This window comes from Podarcis raffonei, chromosome 1 (genome assembly GCF_027172205.1).
Source record: "Podarcis raffonei isolate rPodRaf1 chromosome 1, rPodRaf1.pri, whole genome shotgun sequence".
Classification (NCBI taxonomy): domain Eukaryota; kingdom Metazoa; phylum Chordata; class Lepidosauria; order Squamata; family Lacertidae; genus Podarcis; species Podarcis raffonei.
In genome coordinates this window covers 28,710,673-28,733,883 of record NC_070602.1, presented here as the reverse complement: position 1 = coordinate 28,733,883, position 23,211 = coordinate 28,710,673, and the positions used below count along the sequence as shown (strand labels likewise).

The window sequence follows — 23,211 nt, the reverse complement described above, 5'->3', positions numbered from 1 at the left end:
CAGTTCGCTTTAAGAAAATGCTTTGGGATTTTGTAGATTTTGAAGCTTGGGGAGGATTTGAGATGGCTCTATATATGAATGTAATGTGTGTGAAAGATTTCTCCAGGGGCAAATGAAATGTTATATTTCCCAGCTTCACAGACGAGAATCCAGGGAATGGGAGGAACTGAAAATGTATTTCAGTAGCTTTCCGCTTTCATGGGAAAATATCCTTAGAGGCAGTTTTAATAACAGGTACTGTATGCACTTCTCCACTACAACAAATTTGTTTTATTGTGACAATAAATAAAGAAGTAGTTTGGGCCACAACTGTGACTGCATTGTCTGATATTTCATTGGTATCCATTCTTTGAGCGGGGTTATACATTAGATTAAAGAACAAATTATGTTCTTGAATGGGGAAGAATTTATAAATACTCAGATTGATCATCCTACCATCTTGATTTTCATGCCTCTCCTGAATAGTGAGCCTTCCCCAACCAGATGCCCTCACAATGTTGCTAGACCATAGCTTCCATCAGCCCCAGCCAGCATAAGCAGTGGTCAGAGATGATGGGAGTTGTAGTCCAACAACCTCAGGAGGGCATCCGGTTGGGGAAGCCTGAGCAAGAAGGTCCAGGGGAGCTTTTCAGGCCTGTTGCAGCATCTTGTTTATTTACAAAGGCACAGACAATTAGCAAGGAACCCCCTAGGAAACCAATGCTGATGCTTAGATCAACTCTCAGTTCCCCAAAGCAATAGCCCCAAACACCCCAAACCTAGTACTTTCTTTAGATAAATTAAAACATTAAAACCACAAAAAACACGAAGTTTTCCAGACCTGCTGTTTTGTTATGACAGATCCTTGATTTTTTGTTTGCAACAGAAACATGAATACTTAGCTAGGATGCATAGAGCAATGCTTCCTTGTTTCCCTTCACACATCTTCTTGACAGTGGATATGGGGATTCCTCCTGTTCCTGTGCCTCTTACGTGAGGTCAGAATAAGAGTAAGAAAGATATGCAGTGGTGGCACCTTCATAGCTCATGGTATACCTAGTAGCTTCACCTTGACTTTTCTCCCCAAGGAGAATTCTCAGTTGGTTGAAGTTGGCATTAAATGGTTTGCAGCCTATGCATCTAAGAAGGTCCATGTCCTCTCCATTACTCCTTACACTGTGCTTGAAAGCATGTCATGTGAGGAACTTTACCATGGCTGTCATCCCATCCTACTTTACCATTCACAAAAAATGTTTCAGTTAGATCCCCAGCTGCCAAGATTCTGTTAGTGCATAACAAGGACTGCTAACAGTAGGAAACAAAGCTTTCTTCCCTCCCGAAGAAACCCCCGCGTCTCTGTCACTTAATAGGAAAAGGTCAAGGAGAGAAACAGGGAATCTACTGAGAGACTATCAGAATTTTTTCTCCAACTGGAAAAATATTCATTGTTATCAAATGTTTTTTTACAAGTTTCCTCCTGAGCACCAGCATTCGATTAAGTAATTTTGCTTTCATGAATGCTTAATTACATGGGCTTTTACATATTTATTATTTTACAACATTTCCCCTTCAAATATTCTTACACACACACACACACACTTTATAAACAAGTTTGGACTGGGCTTTTATGAATAATAATAATAATAATTTTAAAATACCCACTCATATACTTTATAATAAGAATAAGAATACTACCACTCATAGGAGCTAGCTATTCAGAACCCTAAACATACTTGTTCCCAACTGGGATGGCCTAGTCCAACTGCTTCTTTCCATTATTCAACAGAAGCATAATTAAATGAAGGAGGACAAAGGCATGGAAAGTACTGATAGTTTGAAAACTCTATGCTAGCTAGAGAACCCCAGGGATTACCCCTGTGCATATATTCATTTTCTTTCTTTTCCTCTACCTTTAAAATAAAAATATAAAAACGTGAGGAGAAAATAGACAAAGATGCAGGTTTTTAATTTATTTTAATTTATTTTTTTTGCACTGATGTGCACATTTTGGAGTAATATTGGAGAGAGCTTTGTTGGTTACACGTAGCTGGGAACATAGATCATTATGATTTTGATCAGGGAGGGAATAATCTGTCTATTTCAGTTCTCTCAGTTTCTCATTTTCCCAATACATGAAAATTCATCAGCATTTTAGTGTGAATTTTTCCTAATAAACACAGTTCATATGCAACTGTGACAAATGCATTCATTTTTGCAAGCATTTGCCCATTGATTTAATTTCACCAATATGTTCGTTTTTATGCACATCTTTCCCCAGCAGATGCATTTTTGTACCATTATTTGGTTGGCAAACTGCATAGCAAAATTCAAATAAGTGTGAATTTCAAAGGATATCTGTATTTTGGTTTGCAATCCCCCCCACACAAGAAAGGACAGATTTGATAGATTGGGCTTCAAATAAAACCTGAATCAAATTATATCTTTGACAACTTCCCCCCTACTTTTTTACATGGTGGGGGGAGGAGCGAAGTTAGGATTAGACTGTCAATAATTGGTTTCTACTGAAGGACATTATGGGGCTTTCTGGCAAAGAACCTTGGGGAAATGGCTACTTAAAATATCAGATGATGCAGTCACTTCTATTAACTAAACAAGGAGCACTTGGTCTGTGTTATTAAGAGCAAACAGAGTCATACTCAAAGGATAGCACTCATGAGGAAGTTGAATATTCTCCCACTGTGTCTACCAAGCGTACTGGCTGTGAGAGCTCCATTGCATGTCCAACAGGTAAGGCTCTAGCTATCATTTGTCTTATTCTGTTAACGTGTTGAAGGAATGCAGAAAACACACGCACAGTGTTTCATCTTGTTGATTGGTGGTTTGTTCATGTTCCCTGAAATTGCCATTCTCACTTTCTCCTCCACCATGTGTTTCACTTTCCTTCATCCTCCTCCCCTTTCACTGTGAAGTAGTAAGCATGAACTAGAAGCGGGCAGTTTTATACTGAGGAGGGGAGGAAATCAAATTTTAAATTATTAAGACAATCAAAGAGAGTGTCACAAACATGCAAAAAACACACACCCAGAGTTGTAGAAAACTGGTAACAAAACACGTACTGGAATACTGTACTGTCATGGTATAAAAGCTCAGGTTGTTTCTGTAATATGAGAATTTTAAAGGAATAAAACGAACATTATTAGCTTTATTGGTTGCAGGGCAATGATTAGCAAAAGGAGACTAATGGTGCAGTCCTATGCTTGGCTAATCACTCAGCTCAGTAATTGCTGTTTAAGTTCACTGGGACTTACTCCCAAGATAAGTGTGTATTGGATTGCAGTATATGGTTGCAATCCTATACAGCAGCCATTGCCAGCTGGGTTTTCTCCAGATTTTTTGGAATACAGCTCCAGCCCACACTGATGGAAGTTGTGGTCCAAAACACCGGAAGTGCACTTAGTTGGCGAAGGCTGTACCACCTTAACCTGGAAGGAAGTTTAATTAAACTCAGTAATATTTGCTTCTGAGCAGACATGCATTGGATTGCACTGTGAACTTCTCCAAAAGCGCTTCTATTTATTATGCTATGTTTGGATGTGTGTATTCATAATAATCTACAAATAGGTTTTCTGATAAAAAGGAAATGACTTATTTATATATTAAGCTTATTTAAGTACTCTGTGGGTGGTAGTTTGATTTTTACCCCTTTTCATACACCGTAGATTCAGTAAACATGTGCCTTCATGTAAGAGTATGTAGTAAGAAGAAGGAAGGGGAAATGGCAACTCGGGGCCAGTTTGGAATTGTGAAATGGTTAAGAGTGTCTGCACATGCGCATTTAGTGCTCCGTTTTTGCACATCCTCACCAGTTTTTGCAAGTAGGGACACAGGTGGCGCTGTGGGTTAAACCACAGAGCCTAGGACTTGCTGATCAGGTCGGCAGTTCGAATCCCTGCGACGGGGTGAGCTCCCGTTGCTCGGTCCCTGCTCCTGCCAACCTAGGAGTTTGAAAGCACGTCCAAGTGCAAGTAGATAAATAGGTACCACTCCGGTGGGAAGGTAAACGGCGTTTCCGTGTGCTGCTCTGGTTTGCCAGAAGTGGCTTAGTCATGCTGGCCACATGACCTGGAAGCTGTACGCCGGCTCCCTCAGCCAATAAAGCGAGATGAGCGCCGCAACCCCAGAGTCGGTCACAACTGGACCTAATGGTCAGGGGTCCCTTTACCTTTACCTTACCAGAAGAAAGCCCATCAGGATTTGCTTATAGATACTTACATATAATTAAATGAGAGCCTTAATATCATTCATATATATATGATCAGTTGTGAGAGAATGTAGTTTTAACATTCAATGCAATGCCCCCTGTCGTGTTCATATTATGGAAGGTCAGAAAAGGCCTAATAAAAACTGTCGAGTTGTTCTTCCTGCCCCAGCCATGAGTACTTCACTGTTGTTGGCTGTGATGTTAAACTGTCTGTAGTTCATTAAGGTGCAGTAGCTCTTCTTCTTCCTATGGGTTTTGTTGCACCTGAGCCTTATTGTGGATAAGGGTCAAATCACTTTCTGCGTTTTTAATTATCGCTAGCATTCACAGGGGTAAATTACCATGCCTTTTCTCTCATGAATACAAACGAAAGAACCATCAGGAAGCATGAAACAAAATGAGGATTTTATCATGCTAATTAACTGGTACCACAAGAGGCACTTACTATAAGCATAGGCCTGCCTTTAATTGCCTATTAAGAACCTGTTAGCATGCTGACATCTTTCTGTATTAGCAGAGCCTCCCTCTATGAGAGGAAGTACTTTCTAAATTATTTGTCATGTGAAGTAGACAACATGGAACACAAATCTCCTGTGGTCTCTCCAATTGGTTCTTGCCAATGCATTTATGACAGATAGTGTGGCATTTCTCTCTCCAGCCCAACCTTTCTCCAGCTTTATGTAGAAATACGATTGATCAATGAGTTTAAAGAAATCAATATCAATATTCCTATTACAAAATGATAACCTTCTTTTTCATGTCAAAGGCTCACTTCTGAGTAGCATACAATTTATGACACATCGTTGATGCTTGAGTTCAATTTTGACAGCACTCTGGGCATCATTCCCAGACGTGAAACAAGAGGGGTAGACCACAAACCCTATTCTCTGTAAACTATACAGTAAATTACACTAAGCTCTCTTTAGAAGCCTATTTGATTTATGTAAATATAGAGGATCTTGACTGCCAACATAATGCAACTAACTCTGGGATAGCCAAGGTTTCTTTAATAAAGGACCACGTCTTTGGCTGATTCTTGAAAAGTAAAACCTGAATATATAACCAACTCAGATGCACTATTATTCTATTTATCACACCTGAATTACCTACAAGTACGTTATTAGTGATGGACAAAATCTCAGTGACATCATGCAGAATTTGGCTTTGCAAACTGAGCCACCCCCAAATCAAAATAGTGGGGGCAGGGGAAGTTTTATGGGAGGCATTTCAGGCACCACGGGGAATTGGTAGAGAGGGCTTTCTGCAGGTGAGAGATGCCTTAATTTTATTTGGGCTTGACATGCTTAAGAGCATTATTTCCTGGCAAATATTAATGAGTGTCCATGTTTCAAGTAAACGGGGTAGGAATATTAGCTAAGAAGCATTGTGAGCAGCTATTAATTTCTCATGCCCGTTGCTTCTCCAGGTGGCTGCTGTTGCTTAGGTGACATTTTCCTATTGGTTCCAATTGACCTGTTTTAGAAATCAGAGAGGCCTGGGGCCTGGAAGTTTGTTTCTTCATCCCTCCTTCCTTCCCACCACACTATGTATCAATGCCATTGCTTCTCTCAGTAATTTCTGAAGGCCTTTTAGCAGGACACACCAGGAAGGGTGACAGGGTTTAGATGGTTCTGCTGACATACTTGACTCGTGGAGTGGTTTTGGAATAAGCTTGCAATCCTAACTCCACTGACCTGGGAGTTGGCCCCACTGAATTCAGCAGGACTTAGAGTAGGCATGCTTAGGATTGTAGGCTAAGCAGCTACTAATTCCAGGCCACCAGCACATAGCTTCTTTGGAGAAACCGATGGCCCAAAGCACCGTGAAGATACAGAATTGGTAGCTTCACTCTCAGAGAGTTGTAAGACAAGGTGGGTATGCTTTGCTACCTGCCAGTGACAGCATGGAAAATAGAATGTCTACAAAACAAGGCAGGAGCAGGGCAAAGCTTTCTCTGGCATGCTATCAGGCCCATTTGGGAAGATCAACTCAAGCTGCCTCCTTTCTACTGTATTCCAGGCTGCATGCAGTCTAGACCCCCTTAGCAACTTTTCAGAGTGAGCCTCTTGAGTTATTTGTCTTCAACCACTCTACATGTAGACACAGAGGCAGAACCAGTTGCTGATGACCAAAAAATGTCACTCGGAAGCAGCTGATGTCAGTATTTATTAGAAATGGCCATCCAGTTCCTTGATTTTCCCCAGCAAAACTAGAGTCGAGTCGGTAGGATGAGAGGATAAATTGCAGTTTCTGTGAGAGTAGTTGATTCCACTCTTCAATGTTTTCCTCTGCTAATTAGTGATTCACTGGCCATCAACTACTGTTTGCATTTCTAAGTTGTGTTTAATTTAGTTAAATAATGGCAAATAGACATTTTTTTGGATGTTTTTCTACATAGGAACCTTAAAAATTCACACCCATAACCAATATTTATTTCAGATAAGCTACCTGGGGTAATTTCTTCAAACCTCTCTCTCTTATGTTAGACTGAGGTTAACTTTAGTTGATGCAGTCTCTGTGAGGGACCGATAGTATATTGCAAAATGATTTACAGGTTGTGCTTTTCTAGCATGGCCCACAATAGGAGCAGTAGAAAAATTATTATTTTTTGAAAATGTATAAACAAACAGCAATAGCAATTTCAGCACAATACAAAAACGATTAATTCTAAAACAGCACTCCAAAATAATATATTTCAATTAGGAAAAGTTGGCCGCAGCATTGAAGCCACCCATACTGCTGTGCAGAGAGAAGTTCCATAAACTGCAGAACAACAAGAGCTGCAGCAGTAGTTTGAACACTAACTAGAGTGCTTTTGTCAGCACAGTGACAGACCCTTCTAATTTGAGACTAATTGCCCCAGTGGGAATATCACTTAGTTTCCAGAGTCATTCTTGGAGTGTGGAGGTGCCCTCTTTGGGGTAGCAGCAAGACTTCAACTTCTTCTGTTCCTAATAAAGCCAGAGTCAGTAGCTTTGGGTACAAATCAGAATCCCAATTCAGAAAAACAGAAATGTTGCACTGACTTCCCATTGACTACCATGAGGAAATAAGCCTATAGCTATAACCACCTCACCACATTTCTTAAAGTAGTGAATGAAATTTGCAGGCATAAGAGGAAATCTTTAGTACATAAAGCCTGTCAAATCCCAGACAAATATGTGTAGCCCCCTCCCTTTGCCGGGCACTGTGAATTGGGGTGTGTGTGTGTTCCTTAAAAAAAGAAGAAGGAACCATCTGTACCTCCCCCCCCCCCCCCGCATAATTTATTTGGTAGAATTGTAGGAAATTTGAGTGCATGCCATTCTCCTTCTGAAATGGTGAATACTGCCAAATGTCAACCACAGTAATCTTGAAAGAAAACCATTTACAGTTCGGTGACTTTTTAATGATTAATTTATCCTTGCTATTGTTTCACTGAATATTTTTTAAAAATGAAAATAGCATACATTGGAGAGGTGCCCCTAGGCAAGAAACCTGCCAAGTTCTAGAAGGATAGCTATAATGGCGGGAAGCCTCATCCACCAAAATTGTCTCCCAGCTTCTCTTTATGGAAATTTACCTCCCAAATGAGCAACCTGTGGTTGGAAGAGAGGGTGCCACCATAGCCCTAAAGCTAGCATCCCTTCTTTCTGTTCTGCCAGGTTGCCAGCCGTCAAGATAGACAAAATCAATTCCTTCTTCATGCAGTGCAATGGCTACCAGTCATGATACCTAGATACTACTTCCAGTAACATTGGCAGAGATGAACAGGAGACTTATTGCACTCATTCTGTTTGTGGGCTTCCCCGCAGCATCTGTGTGGCTACTGTGAGAGCAGAATGCTGGACTAGATGGGATTTTGTTAAGAATCCAACAGGATTCACCTGTTTAAAAGCCAAAAACATATTGGTTCTCATAAAAGATGAACTAGAAAGACATAATGGGTGGATTCCAGTGTATTGCTAAGTATCTCATTTTGTCAGTGTGAGGATTCCTCTTTGTACAACTGAGTAGTCTCTGCCTCCCCTCCCCCTTGTTCACCCTCTAAATTTGTTTTAAGGATTTTCCCAACCCCCAGGAACAGATTTGGACAGGGTGCAGGGTGAGCATGGGAGAGGAGGAAAGTCCCACTGCACAAGGAAAGATCATTTTGCTGATGGGATGTGGTAGTTGAATGCTGCCCAAAGGTTTTAACATTAGGTTATATATAGTTTTGGGACGCGGGTGGCTCTGTGGTCTAAACCACAGAGCCTAGGGCTTGCCGATCAGAAGGTTGGCGGTTCGAATCCCTGTGACGGGGTGAGCTCCCATTGTTCGGTCCCTGCTCCTGCCAACCTAGCAGTTCGAAAGCACGTCAAGTGCAAGTAGATAAATGGGTACCGCTCTGGTGGGAAGGTACATTGCTCTAGTACATTCATCTATTGTGCCCTGTTGTAAAGTCTGAGGTTCCCTCGGTGGATTAAACCTTAAAAAAATGTCCAGTAGCACCTTAGAGACCAGGGGGACACGGGTGGCACTGTGGGTTAAGCCATGGAGCCTCGGACTTGCCAATCAGAAGGTCGGCGGTTCAAATCCCCACGATGGAGTGAACTCCCGTTGCTCAGTCCCTGTTCCTGCCAACCTAGCAGTTCGAAAGCACGTCAAGTGCAAGTAGATAAATGGATACCGCTCTGGTGGGAAGGTAAACGGTGTTTCCGTGCACTGCTCTGGTTCACCAGAAGCGGCTTAGTCCTGCTGGCCACATGACCCAGAAGCTGTACGCCGGCTCCCTCGGCCAGTAAAGCGAGATGAGCACTGTGACCCCAGAGTCGTCCATGACTGGACCTAATGGTCAGGGGTCCCTTTACCTTTACTATATATTGTTTACAATATACTTAAGCCCTGAGGTTTGATTTTTTGAAATTCTGGGGAGGCAGCTGAACCTTGATGAGTGATAATTTTAGGAACTTATTACTTCTAGTAATAATTCCTCTCCACTGAAATATGAGAGGCCTCATCAGTTTTGGCATTGCACCAAAGAAGGGAGATGTTCCCTGAACGTTCTATTTTTATTGTTTGTAAATTAATTAAATTTCCCAGTACTTGGTTACAGATGTGACATCCAAAATTGTAAACTCTCACACTTGAGAAAGAATGTATAATGTGAGGTAAAATAAAGCAATCATAGGTTATGTTGTTATCAAACCAGTGACCAGAAGTACTTAGGAATTATATCTGACTGCAAGGGCCTTTGTAAAATCAGAGGAAGTAATTTAAATAATTTAAACAATGAAGGGGTACCAGGAAATGGAGAAAGCTTTTTCATTTTGACTCTGCTAGCCTGTCTGTTGTGCTCTGTCAATTTAGCCACCGTAGTTAATTCTCAGATTGTAGTGCTGAGCAACTTCAATAAGAAAATGAGTAGATATTTATAGAAAGTGTTTTTCATTGTGTCAGGAAATATTGACAATAAAGCTTGTACAGGATCTATAGGAATAAGTTGTTGCTGTATAGCAGAGACTTTCTGAAATATTATTACCCAGAACACTTGGCCAACTGGGCATTCCCACCACATGTGGAAATAATATCTCTCCAACCTTTGCAACCCCCTTCGGCAATTGACAGGTAAAAACTGTTGATATTGTATAACTTAGCTGGTGTAAAATACAATTGTTAGGTGTAAAATACAATTTCAGCATAGCTTCCCAAAGTATGAGACTTATTCCGTATACCGTTCCACACATTCTCTGTTATCGGGATTTTTAAGTCCTGCTCCCAAACCTCTCTAAGGCTTATCGGTGTTCCTGTGGATGAGCAGTAAATAGTTTACACAGCATGGAGATTACACCTTTTAAGATACCCAAAGATTTAACACATAAAATCTTGAATGCGTTTAAGAACATCACATTTCCCGTTTTATGAATGTGTGTTTTACAGATAATATTTGAATTTGGAAAAACTGAAACCATTTAAGTTCCAGTGAGTCCGATTTGTCATAAAGGTCAACCAGTTCCAGGGGGCAGCCATGATCAAAATGCTCATTAAAGTCCTTTAGATTCCCAGTATGTATTCTGTTGGAATTTAGCCCCAGTGCAGAATAATAGATGGTGTAGAAAAGGAATCAGTGGAGATACTTTAGGTGCTAAGACCTCCATCCATATCTTCCAAATCTTTAACAAGGTAGCAAAGAACGAGTTAGCGATGAGGCTCAAATTACTTTGGGTTGTTTCAGAAAGGGTAATGTTCTGAAATAGTGTGCCTGAGAGGTCCAGCTAAACCCAATCCACTCCTGATTTTACTGCTTTTACTGTTTTTAAAAATGTTTTTATTGTTACACTTTTCAATAATTTATTGTAATGTATATTTTAATTAAGGGTGTTTTAATACCCCAATGGAATTGTTATCGTGGATTTTAATTACAGTAGTTGCAAAACGCTTAGAAACCATTTTGGCATGTAAGTAGTGTCTAAATTAAATAGTAGTAGAGGTAGCATTTTACCAGCCTTTTTAAACAATAACCCAGAAACTTATTAAAACGGCCTTTAGCTCAGATGGGTCATGCTGATATTAACATTAGTGTTTCCTACATTGGCTGGCAGTGGCCTACAAGGGTTTCAGACAGGAGTCCTTTCTATCTCTCCCTAGAGGTCTTTGATTGAGCTGGGGCCTTCTGCTTCCAACCCAGGTGCTCTACCAGTGAGCCATCCCAAAGGCCAAACTGGGGACAAAGCAAGGATAGTAATTAATGAGAGAAGGATACCAGAAAACAGGGACTCTTCCTGATAAAGAAGGGCTACAGGAGTGCATGTGTTCTAGCCCTCTTTTGTCACTACAGAAATGATATGCACACTGTGGCTACAGGGAGCTGGCTAGCATTGCTTGGTGAAGCTTTTAATCATGTCCCCTTCTCTGTTGTCTTCGGCATCCCATTCCCAATGTATATGTAACATAGGAACACTACACCCGTGACACCTTGTGGGGTTCACAAAAATCCTGGAGTCCATGTTGAGGTGAAAGAACAGGTCCGAGAGTGAAGCATCTCTGCACAGTGCCAGCTAGTGGCTTTGTCTTGTTCTTCAACAGCTACCACCATATCCATCATAGCAAAGTCTTTCTGAATTCTCATGGGTAGATATATGTATATGTTGTTCCATAGTGAGGTCTTACACATGAGTAAAATGGGATAAGGCTGAGTGAATGCATCTGCATAGTGGTGAACCAGTCTTTCTCAAAAGAGATTTCCCACCCCCACCCCCCGAGAAAATTTCTGTTTTCCCGCCTTCTTTTTTCTGCCTAGGGAAAGAAGGGCATATATTTTCCCCATTTGGGGTATTGGGGTGGCACCCACTTCCCACAATGCCCTGAAATGTCACTAGGCATTCTGAATGATATAAAATAGTGGCTAAACTGCCAACGTAATTACTGCTGCTAAGAAACACATCTTAGGGAAAAGGTAAAGAAGCTGTGCTGTTGTCACTGCTACTGGTGAGCCCCAAGCTTGAAAAACTGCGGGAGAATTTCTCCTCCTGAAGAAATTTGGTGAAATGCCCTCAGCACACTTTCTCTGGTCACTAGTAGAGTAGGAAATTTGCACCCAGCTCTAGTATAAATGCATACTCCAACAATCCCACTCCCCATTCTGTTCCTTGGCTGGAAAATGTATATGCCAATTACAGAGACCGTCTGCATAATATGTTGGCGGAGTCTCGTTCGGTTGCTGAACTCTGTGAGTGACATTTCTTATTTCCTGCAATTCACTTATCATTTCACCAACGCCTTTCCAAGCAGCTCTTTTAATCCAATCACTAAAAACTTGATTTCAAAGGTGACTCTTGCTCATAGTTGCAAGTTATACTTTCTAACGGAGCAGGAAGTTGACAAAATGTTTGTACAGTGTTCAGAAACTCCCCATCTCCTTAGGTGTCTGGACTTCACCAATATTTTATCACATTTTCTATCTTCAAAGAGTTTATTTGTTGAAAACATATCCCATCTTTCATCTTAAATTTAGAAATGCTGAAATTCATTTCATTTTTTTAAAGTATATATTCTTTTCTTGAAAATAATTTTACTTGTTTTTATCAATACAAATTTACAATCAGTTTGCGCATCATTTTGTGATATTCGCTGAATCTCATGACTCCATCCCCAATCCCCTACATAGGTCCTTATAACAATAATTAAAACTACATATCAGTACGTTCTCCACCATTTTCATTTTTTCAGATTATCCATAATCTTTGTTACTTTACAAGTGATTCTTATAGTCCAGCTAAAGTTTTGATTTGCTTACAATGGTCTCCTGGGTAAATTATAAATTTTCCCCATTCCTTTTTAAAAGCCCTTGTCTTCTTGGTTCCTGAGGCTCCCAGTTAGTTTTGCCATTTTGGCATAGTCCAGCAGTTTGGCTTGCCATTCTTCCCTCGTCAGGATTATTGCTTCTTTCCATTTTTGGAATCTGAAATTCATAATTCATGACCTTCACCTTTCTGTAAAAATTGAAGCAGACAAAGGACTGCTTTATGAACAGAATGAACAGGTATAGATGTGTATACATATACATATTAGCCTCTTTAGCAGAGGACACAATTGCTATAGATCTCAAGGAACTGATCAGACCACTACCGAAAAAGCACTTGTTAGATTCCCCTCCTTGTCCCACCCCCATTCCTCCATGCCCTGCCCCGTTATGCCCCCATTCTGTCCTCTTCTGGGTCCAAAAGGACCCGCACACCAGCGACCATGCGTTAATTGGACATGCCTAAAATGGTTGCCTCCTGTACATTTATTATTTAGAGCATCTTGTACCCCACTCTTCTGTCACAGGCTTACAATCGGAAGCGGGGGGATGATGCACAAGAGAAAAGGAACAGGGAGGGAAGAGGTGGTTCCTATGAGGACCAACTTCAATGAGTCCTGCTTCCTGTCTCCCCATCAAGGCAGTCTGCTGGAGTGACTGCCCCCAGACGAGAGTGGAGGGAGAGGGGAACTGGTGGGGCTGGCCTGTCACAGCAGAGCTGGTGGACTCTGTTTCCCAGCTCTCCTGTGGCTGGAATGGCTGACCCTAGTTGACAATAATGTTTCCTGCTGCTTTGCTAGTCGCCCTGGGAATACAATTTTCTGCTAAAGGCGTGGAATATAAATCATGTGAAGAAACAATGAAAAAAGCTGTGCTTGTGCAGCTTAGGTTCATGCATTCATTTTTTGATAAAGGGGATCTAGCCAGGGTCCCACATGCCTTAATTGCATCGGGGTGGATTACAATGGCATACTTTAAGTAGAGCTGCCTTTTAAGAGTTTTCGAAAGCTGCTGCTGCATCTAGCATTTTGACCAGGGGCCAGTTGTTCAGATCATGCAGCTTCATGAGCTCCATTTTACTCACAAATTCACCCAGTGCGTGAGCAAGGCCATGCTGCACCAAGAAGCTATTTTCTGGGGCTACTCGTGCTAATTAGCCTTTCCCTAACATTTGCACGTGCAGCATGGATATTTGCAGAGAGGCAGCCTCTGCGGGTTCAGCAGTAGATGCAAAGGAGCCTCAACTGTGCAAGGTTTGAACGGTATGTGGAATGTGGAAAATGCTGGTTCCCTGAAGCCCCCCCCCCCCCGGCAAGCATTTATGCATGGATTCTTATCACAGCTGCCTGCTCACTCACTGCTTGAACTCCCTTGTAATATGCCTGAATAAGGCCACTGTTACATCTGTTTCACTAGCTCTTCTCTTGATCTGTTTAAAAGCCTGATTCAAAATGCTGGTCAGTTACTTGGAAAGCCCTAAAGAGAATGGAAGCATAAGCCATTCTTTAAGTTTCAGTTTCATCCAATCTGGGAACACGGAAACCACATTGATGCATCTCTGATGCATATCATAGCTGAGATATCTCTGTAGCCTGCACAGTCGTATGGCTTGTCCATTTTACTGATTAATTCATAGGGGGAGGGTGGAAGGGGTAAGAGTTTTAATCTGCAAGGAATGTTTTACTGAACTATAGTAATTATATTAATCACACTACCTGCATCATGCTTCTGTGACTTCTATTGACCCTCACAGCCTACAGACTTCTAAAAGATTCTGTACACAGCTTTTTCTTGCTGATATAGATGTGGTTTTCACATTGCATTTGCATTCAAGGGGCAGCTTGGAAGGTTTTGCTTCTGCCTTTGAATGTATTTTGAGAAACAGCCTTGTACTGAATGAAAGAGCTCTTTGAATCCTTATTTAAAGAGACAGGTGTTCTTGAAATTTCAGCAAAAGGAATTGCTTGCTTCCTGTTGTCTCTTTTTGTAAACATCTCTTTTATACAGTAGAATTTGCCCAAGATGTATATCAATACAGTATCTGAGACGGTTCATTGTCAATCACATCTGTTCAAGTGTTTTACCATAAAAGCTAAATATTAGTTTGTACGGCACTATGTAGTTTTCAAAATAACACATAAATAAATAATGTAGTCTGTTCAGTCATAAATCCAGCAGTAAAACAAAACAAATGCAAGGAATGTTCTCTTTATGAAGCATTTTTTAAAAAATAAATGAATAATTATTCAAGATGTGGGAGAAGAAAAATAGCTTTTGCAGTCATCAAGCAGAGCACAGTCCTAACCACAGCTATGCAGGAGTAAGCTCTATTGCATTCAAGAGCGGCTTACACCCAGGTAAATGGGGTTAGGGTCACATCCTAAATTGTGCTTTGCCATACAACGATGCGGACAGAGGGCTATTATTTGAGGAGCAGAAATCTAAAGCTAGTTATGTGGTTCTCTGCTGGTTGCTTCATAATTGTAAGGCTGCAATCCTAAACACACTTACTACAGAGTAAGCCCCAATAAGCACAGTTAGATTTTCGCTGAAGCATGGTTAGCATTACACTGTTAAAAGGTAAATGTGTTCCTCCCTGCTACACCTGCTTTATAGCAACATTCCTTGCTGTAGTACTCTGAGCTGAGGTAGCCATACACTGAGTCCAATTGAGGGATGGCAAATCTGTCACTTTATGCTTCTTTCAGTTTCTTGTGTTTTCAGTCATAAGTTTGATTCTTCACATTTCCACATAAATTTGGGATTTCTTTTAAATAATAAAAAAAGTTCTCAGGAAAATTCATCAGCATTCCAATGTACATTGCTTGGCTGTGGAACTTCATTGCAAAATTGAGGACATTTCAAAGGATGGCCATGTTTCATGTATTGGTGAGTTTGGCTTGCCTTTAAATGCTTTCTCCCCCCATCCCTAGTCCAATCCAATGTGAGAATTAAAATGCAAGTAGAGCATTTATTTCCTTTTCTCAACTCCACAGTGTGGAGCATGCTGCATCATTGCACATTATCAAGGCCCTGGGGGTTCAGCTGTGCTGCACAGCGGAGGGTTTTTTTCTTTCTTTCTAGGTGGGTTGGGAGAGTTGAAGAAAAGTATGGAAGCTCTTGATGCCCTGAGAGCAAACTTAATTTACTAGCAATGATGCAAGTCTGCATTGGCAAATCATTACTAAGATGCAATTGGACAGTTGGCACAAATGGTTAGTAGAATAGTATAGCTCTGTCTAATATACCTGGCACAGGATGTTTGTGGAGCAATGCTGCAAGACTCTGCTGACATTACCCATACTTCATATTCATATCTTGATTCCTTTGTATAGTAACAGTTGGTCTGGAGCTTTCTGTCTGTTAAGCAAATGGTTAGCTGTTAGAATTAGTCATTTTTTATATATTTATATATTTTTTATATATTTATATTTATGGTACATTCATCTATTGTGCCCTGTTGTAAAGTCTGAGGGTCCCTTGCTGGATTAAAGCTTAAAAAATTGTCCAGTAGCACCTTAGAGACCAACTTAGTTTGTTCTAGGGTATAAGCTTTTGTGTGCATTCACACTTCTTCAGATACCCAGAACAAACTTAGTTGATCTCTAAGATGCTACTGGATAATTTTTTTAATTTATTTTGACTGCATTAGACCAGCACGGCTACCTACCTGAATCTGGATTAAAGCTGTAACAGTTCCTGCTTTGATTATTTCATTGAAACAAGCACTGATTTACACATCACAGAGATTGCAGGTTCAGGTTGATAACCATTAGTCCAGGACACACCACAGTGGTGCCAGACTTGCACAGTGCCTGCCCCACTAAGCGGAATAAATCATTTCAGCCATGTATTGTGCCCTGCTTTGCTTTCTCCTTCTGATTTTTGTTTTTTTAAATGGGTGGTGGTGGAAACAAGCTTTTCCCAATATGAAAATTCTGAGCCCATTCTGAGTGTGATGGCCTGGGATTCGGATTTGGATGCTGAACCTGAGAAATCCCAGCCTGCACAGGATTCTCTGCCTCCAGAAGCAGCTGAGCCGGGGTTGGAGCATGAGCCCAAAGGTTCCTCACCTGTGTTGGATCCTCAAGTGCAGGCACCAGCTGAGTCTGCTCTGGCTCCTGAGGGGGGTGGAGGACCCATTGCCTGCAGGTGCTCCACTCTCAGCCCCGTCAGGGGAAGCTGAGGTTGCCTCTGGGTCCGGTAACCCTCCAGCTTCTCCTGAGAGGCAGAGGGAACTAAGTTCCCGCAGGAGGAGGAGTGCTCGCCTCCAGGCCAGGAGAGGCGAGTCACCTGTGCCTCGGGGCAGATAAAAGCCAGCCAGACTCAGTCCCAAGTTGCAACTTCGTTGGTTGTCAGTTCCTGCCTGAACCCTGTCCTGCTATCCTGCCGGAGCTCCTGACCTCACCCGACTACCTGCCCTGCATCCAGTTTCAACTTCTTCGGACTGTCTCTATACTGCACCTTCGACCTCGGACTGTACTCTGGCCTCACCTCTCGATTAGCCCTAGGGACCAGCACACTGAGTGGCATCCAAATGCCCTCCAAAGTTCTGGCCCAACTTGTGGGCTTGATCCAGCGTCAGCCCTCCCTGATGCAGCTACCCTTTCCTGGAAGGAAGATGCATCTCTGCAGGGCTTCATTAGGCCTTTGACAGAGCTGTGTGGCAGCATCTCAGGCGCAAGGATCTTTAGGATAGCTCAGTTGGTTAGAGCCCGGTGCTGATAACGCCAAGGTTGCATTGTCCCCATATGAGACAGCTGCATAATCCTGCATTGTAGGGAGTTGGACAAGTCATCATCAGGCTCTCTTCCAACTCTTGCAGTCTATGGTTCTATGATGTTTCCATGGATGCTGGCATTCTAAACAGTCACTAGGACCTATGGGAATTAGATTTCCCATGGATCCTTGCACCTGGGAAGGAATTGTGCATGGTCATTGCAGTATACCATGTATCATTAGATCAGGCATAGGGAAACTCGGCCCTCCAGATGTTTTTGGGACTACAACTCCCATCATCCCTGACCACTGGCCCTGTTAGCTAGGGGTGATGGGAGTTGTAGTCCCAAAACATCTGGAGGGCCAAGTTTGCCTATGCCTGCATTAGATAAATGGTGTCTAACTGACCTGAAGACATGCTTAAAACATCCATTACTTTACAGAAGTTTGAAGCTGCAGGACTGGAGCTGTGGTTTGATTTAGTCATTTTCTTACACAATATATATATATATGGGAGAAGAGGTGATGTCAGATAACTTTTTATTGCTATTCTGACAAAGTCATTACTTACAAATGAATAATAACTGATTTTTTATGGCACATTTCATATCATCTTGCTATTTGCTGCTTGTGCAGAAGGAGATAGTAAGATAGTTTTTCATGTGGCAGAAGTGCAATCATTCTGACAGACCCTTTCAATAGAATGTTTTGGAATGATATTTGCCACCATGAAAATGATCTTTCTTATTGCGTTTCCCCACCTTCCATTTAGAAGGCGTGGGTCTTTTGTTGTTTAGCTGTTTTCCTCTGCAATGCTTTGGTTTCGTTTACGAGCAATTCACTATATCCCCCCTTTTTTTTATGAAGTAGGCTTTTCAGTTAAAGGAAGATTAATTTAAAGAGATGTATTTATTTGCCAAGTATGAACATGTGTGAGGATGGTAAAGGAAAATTGCCAGAAGCTTCCTAGAGTATCAGTAACATTGAGTGGAATTCAGTGTTGTACTATTACAAACATTTCATCTGCTCAAGCTCAAGGTTTTCCTGACCCCCCAAATAATTTTGGGGGTCATGGGTGCACAGGTAGAAGAGAGGGGAGGAAGCCCTGTTGCACAAGAGGAAGCCCATTAGCTGCTTGTTTTGACGGTGTTTGTAGGCACCCCCAGAATGGCTGACTTAAATACATACACACACATGTAATTTTATTTGCATGCCAGCTTTCCACAGTTCAAACCATGCTCAGGGCGGCTTACAGCATGAAAATATACATAACTACAACATAAGAAAAGTAATCATAAGCAATAAATACAACATAAAACCCCCATAACCAAGCTGAACCATTTCCACATAAATCACAAGATCAGAAATATACAAAAACAACAGCAACAACTCCCCAACAAAATCCTTCCAACATGCCCCACCTACCCAAGAGTCATCATTAAATGCTTATCAGTATTTAATAGTATTTATAAAAATTATCTGTTACCACTGGTACTTTTGTGTCTGTTTTCAAGCAGTTAGGAAATCATTTTTCAATGATTTTACTCACCACAAAAGTTAAAATAACAGCACAGATAATAATATTAATGATAATAATAATAATAATAATAATAATAATAATAATAATAATAATAGGATTCTATATACAGCTGGTAGGATATAGTTCTCTTCATAAGAATAACAAAAAGAGATTGCACCTTATAGTGGCAGGATATCCCTGCAAACTGAAAATTTAGTTTAAAATTGTGAGTATTCTTATTGTTCTTTTAGGGGAATAGCTATATGCATACATGATTACATATCAAAGTGTGAAATTTCCTGTAAACCTACTATAAATAATTTTGTTTGGTTATTCCATAAATTTGAATTCTAAGGATCTCTGAAAAGGGTGTTTTGTTTTTTTTGACAGTCTTTATTTCTATGACCCACTCTATTTTGTGAGTTTAAGTTGCCTTAAACTGTTTTTAACATTGTGATTCAATTGCTGTAACTTGCCCTGGGACCTTAGGGTGAAGGGAGGAATAATAATAATAATAATAATAATAATAATAATAATAATAATAATAATAATGGAACATAACTGAACTGAAAGTAAGGATGCTAACCATCATTAAGCAGTGGAATCTAATCTTACAAGTTGTTGTTTTTCTTTAGCAAGCAATATTCATTATATCCCTTTAGGCTGAAATGTTCAAGACACACATCCTGTCAGGTTTCCTAGTGACTTCTGTGAGTTCAGCAAGACACCTGTTTTAAACATCTTATAGCAAATACCACATTTAGGGTGTCCTTTGATGATAAAAGCACACCATCTGCTTCATAGTTTTGAATAGGCTCTGTGGTTCAGTGGTAGTAATTGCACAGAGTTCTATGCATTTTAAACTTTCCATTGCCTTTTTCATTCCTGTAGATGATTGCAGGAAGGCCACTGTGCAAGCTTTTAATTTAACTGTACATAGATTCATCAGTAAAACTTTACCCCAAACTGCTTTACAGCCGTGTAACTGAGAGCCCGCTCAAGGCTCCTCCATGAATACAAATATTGATAAATGTCCTGCGGAACCTGGAGGTAGTTATGGAAACAGAACTAATACAAATGAAAACAGAACTACAGGGATGTCCACGTCATTAGTGGCTAAAAGCCTATGCATATTGGCTCCAATTCCAAATGTGAGCTGGTTGTGCCTACCTGTCACCATGCACAACATAGGGACATTACCACAAGTTGGGTCCATTTCCTGGTGGGGCTGGGTTGCTGTCCGGCCCCCTAGCCACCCAGCGTCAGGGTGGGACGGTGTCCCGCGTCACACTGGGGGAGACCCCGGCCACATCAGGATGCCAAGCAGCCAATCAGCTAGCCTGGGTGGCGTGGCCAGGGACAATTTAAGACTTGGCGCGACTCTGAGCCTCGCACCGTGGATCTTCAGCTTTGGACACCTCATTTTCCTTCCTCACCTCCCTCCACGTGGCGCCAGCCCCTTTGTTTGGGCTCCTTGTTGGCCTCCTCTCGAGGAAGAACGACAGAAGATCGTGTGCTGCTGCGCTGATCGTTGAGGTTCTAATTTTCTGGTGGCATGAGAGTGGTGGGGGGGCGAGGGAATGTGTGTGTGTGTGTGGCCGTAGGTAGTTTTTTATATGCAGCGTTCTGAGGTCTAGGTTTTTGTACGCGAGGGCAGTCTATGGACTTTGGTTGGTCGCCATCGAGGGGGCTTGTAGGACTTTTTCCACTTGGCAAATTGGCACCAGGCACTTGGTTTTCACCTACCTCATAGCAATCATCACAACTGTAGGGTTTGGCGGTTAGCATTGGAATAGCAATGTGTGGGGGAGGGGAGGTGCGGCCATCACCTGCCCCTCTATGCTTAAGGGTATTCCGTTAAAGGAATTCGGGGGTGTAGATCTCGTCCGAAGTCCGGGAGGGGCTAGGGCTATGCCACGACCCCATCGGGAACCCAGGGGATGCTCAAGTCGATCTGCATCGGCGGGGCTCCCCCTACTGGAGGTTTACCCTTACCAGACTTCCTGCAAGGCAGGCAGGAGTCAGATATAGTCTGTTGATGCCAATGCCTAAGCCAATACCGCTCACACTCTATAAACAAAGTTGTGGCCTAAATTTTGCCCATTAACATTTAACCTAAATTTCTGTGTCCTTGTGCCTTTATTCTCCTGGGGGTGGCTTGGGGGCCTTGACATGCAAATATTAAAAAAACCAGCTTGCTCTGGACTAAAAGTAAAAATAAAAATAATAAAATGCCAATTAATACATTAAGACACCAGCATTGGGGCTAGTTCCCTTTGCGCTAGTCGCTCATCACCATGGGAATGAGTATAGGGCTAACCACATGGGTGGTCCCAATGATACAATTTGCTCCTAGGCCACCTCTTCCCCATGGCTGACAACAACCGAGGAGGGATGGAACTACACAGATCAGTGAACCTCTGTGATGCTCTCTCCAGAAGTGGGCCTGGTCCATGAAACAGCAGCTCCACTGCTGCTCCAGTAACTTACGAACTGAACTTTGCACTGACTTTTCAGGTGGTGGCCATGTAACATTCAGAGGCCACTCCACAGAAGGGATTAAGGGCACAGCCCTCCAAACACAGCTGCTGCAACATCTCTAGTCATTCTAGGTGTGATTCCCACTACTTTATACTTAGACCCGTCAAAATCATTTGACTTACGTTAGTCATCCATTTATTTTAATGGGGCTACTTTAAATATGACAGGAAGCTGCCTAATGTGGTAGCCCCCAAGCTGTGGAATTGTCTCTTATATAGGGACAGTCCGGCTTCTTCCCTGTACACTTCTGGAAAATGCTGAAGATGCATATTTTCACCCTTCCCTTAGGCACATGAGATGTGTGTTTTCAGGATCCACCTATTCTTGTGAATGTAATACATTTTAACTGCTTTAAACTGAATTTTAAATGGCCATAACCACTTTGGCACCTGCTGGTGAAGGATGGGCAGCTGCTCTCCAGAGTTTCAGAAAGGGAATTTATAGCCTTCTTGATGGTAAAACAAAACAAAATGAAATGAGAGGAAGCAAAGCAAAGCAAAACCACCCTCGGAGTGGTTTACAAACGAGTAAAATAAAAAAGATAAAACAGCAAAATCAAGAAGATTTTATAACCCTACTTCAAAACATACAAAAGTTAAAATACTAAAACAGATTTAAAATTACCTCAACTTCCTAAGCATCTAGGTAGCCTTGCCTAAACAGGATGTTTTTTTAGCAGCGAAGGGAGGGATCTCCAAAGTGCTGCCACACTAAATAACCAACATCTTACAAATGCAGAATGGGTCTTGTGCTGCACCCGTAGTAGTGCCAATTTCTTTGCTTGAAGCAGTCAAGTGGGCACATGGGGTAAGGCGAACTCATAGGTACACTGGCATTCCATAAAGTTGGTGCCGCTACCCAAAAGCTGTTGTTCTGTTGTAAAGAAGGAGCCTGATCCCAGATCTTAAATTCGAAACAAGAAGATGAAGGAGGAAAAGCAACACAATTTACAGATTGTGACATGAGTCAACCACCAATGATGTTTACATAGATGGATGCTAAAATTAAGGGGAAGGCAATCAACTTTTGGAGCAGGGATAGTAGGAAGGATATATGTCATAAATGTATATCTTTTAATAATAATCTTCTCTCCAGACAAGGAGAAATGGACTGGATAGTTCTGATTTGTCCCTTGAGATGAGGAAGGCTGGATTAGCAAATTGCTTGGGTGCCTGCTAATCCCTTTTGCCTTGGAGACTGCAGGGAACTCAAGAACAATTGTTATCTGCTCTTCTGCAAATAATGCCAAACAATGGTGAAGCTGTGACAGCTACTGCACTGATCTGAGCATGCCAAGCACTAAGGAGGGATGGCAGCTTCGGAATCGAAAAGAACAAATTATACGTGGCAATTGCAGTGGGATCCTGCTTTTAGGGGGCAAGAATGGGGCTGCTTTTTAAACATATGACCCCTTGAGGTTTTGCTCTTTAGAATTCTCCCATTGTAGCATCACAGGACACAGGCTCTTATGTTCATATTCCCAAAATGTACTGTAGGTATGTAGGAACTGAGCACATCTATCAATAGGTTTATCAGCTGTAATGGTTGTGTATCTTTTCCGAATCTATCCATCCATCAAGTGTGTCATTCACTCACTCGGTCTCGTCAGCTGTCTAATCTTTTTTATCATTTTATTGATCTGCATGCCCTGCAGACAGAGGAGAGCTGGGCAGCTGAAATTGCTCTATAAATAGTCTGGTAAGCTGGTTGCTATTACCTTGTGTTGCTTTTTCTAAGCAAACCTTTGTTGTTAGTTTCAGGCACAGCATTTCATGATTTCAGCAGCTAGTGCACGCTTCTTTGAGGCTATTTGCATCTGAGCTTATAAAAGTGGGGAAGTGTCCCTGGATTAGTTATGCATTCTATATATTTCTATTTTCTGGGTGAAATAGAGGCTTTTATACATTTTAAAAGAGAAAATAAAAATTCCACTGGTAGGCCAGGTGTTCCAGAAAAGCTTATGCTAGTCCT

At 41.6% G+C, this 23,211-nt stretch overlaps 1 protein-coding gene across 19 annotated transcripts in view; it reads left to right on the top strand.

Moving 5' to 3' along the window:
• NRXN3 (neurexin 3) overlaps positions 1 to 23,211 on the top strand; it is a 1,132,087-nt gene that overhangs the window by 413,470 nt on the left and 695,406 nt on the right. The window lies entirely within an intron of this gene.